This window comes from Entelurus aequoreus, linkage group LG01, assembly GCF_033978785.1.
Source record: "Entelurus aequoreus isolate RoL-2023_Sb linkage group LG01, RoL_Eaeq_v1.1, whole genome shotgun sequence".
Lineage (NCBI taxonomy): Eukaryota > Metazoa > Chordata > Actinopteri > Syngnathiformes > Syngnathidae > Entelurus > Entelurus aequoreus.
The window spans coordinates 193,820-195,228 of record NC_084731.1 but is presented as its reverse complement, the minus strand read 5'-3'; positions in this window follow the sequence as shown (position 1 = coordinate 195,228).

The following is a 1,409-nucleotide window of genomic DNA, read 5'->3' as shown; positions in this document are numbered from 1 at the left end:
CCACCAACCACCTAACATGTGACTGTCCATCATTTTAATATAATCCACCAACCACCTAACCATGTGACTGTCCATCATTTTAGTCTAATCCACCAACCACCTAACCATGTGACTGTCCATCATTTTAGTCTAATCCACCAACCACCTAACCATGTGACTGTCCATCATTTTAGTCTAATCCACCAACCACCTAACCATGTGACTGTCCATCATTTTAGTCTAATCCACCAACCACCTAACCATGTGACTGTCCATCATTTTAGTCTAATCCACCAACCACCTAACCATGTGACTGTCCATCTTTTTAGTCTAATCCACCAACCACCTAACTTTTGATTGATTGATTGAGACTTTTATTAGTAGGTTGCACAGTGAAGTACATATTCCGTACAATTGACCACTAAATGGTAACACCCGAATAAGTTTTTCAACTTGTTTAAGTCGGGGTCCACTTAAATTGATTCATGATACAGATATATACTATCATATATACTATCATAATACAGTCATCACACAAGATAATCACATTGAATTATTTACATTATTTACAATCAGGAGTGTGGAGGGGGGGTGGGGTGGGGGGGTGGGGGTGGGGGGGTGGGGATATGGACATCAAGTAGTGGACATAGAGAGAGAGAGAGAGATCAGAAGGCATAAGAAAAAGAATCTGCATTTGATTGTTTACATTTGATTATTAGCAATCCGGGGAGGGTGTTAGTTTAGGGTTGTAGCTGCCTGGAGGTGAACTTTTATAGCGGTTTTGAAGGAGGATAGAGATGCCCTTTCTTTTATACCTGTTGGGAGCGCATTCCACATTGATGTGGCATAGAAAGAGAATGAGTTAAGACCTTTGTTAGTTCGGAATATGGGTTTAACGTGGTTAGTGGAGCACCCCCTGGTGTTGTGGTTATGGCGGTCATTTACGTTAAGGAAGTAGTTTGACATGTACTTCGGTATCAGGGAGGTGTAGCGGATTTTATAGACTAGGCTCAGTGCAAGTTGTTTAACTCTGTCCTCCACCTTGAGCCAGCCCACTTTAGAGAAGTGGGTAGGAGTGAGGTGGGATCTGGGGTGGAGGTCTAGAAGTAACCTGACTAGCTTGTTCTGAGATGTTTGGAGTTTAGATTTGAGGGTTTTGGAGGTGCTAGGGTACCAGGAGGTGCATGCGTAATCGAAAAAGGGTTGAACGAGAGTTCCCGCCAGAATCCTCAAGGTGCTTTTGTTGACCAGAGAGGAAATTCTGTAGAGAAATCTCGTTCGTTGGTTAACCTTTTTGATTACCTTGGTTGCCATTTTATCACAGGAAAGGTTAGCCTCTAGAATGGAACCTAGGTAGGTGACCTCATCTTTCCTGGTGATGACACTGTCACCTACTTTTATGGTGAAGTGATTGACTCTCTTAAGTTTGA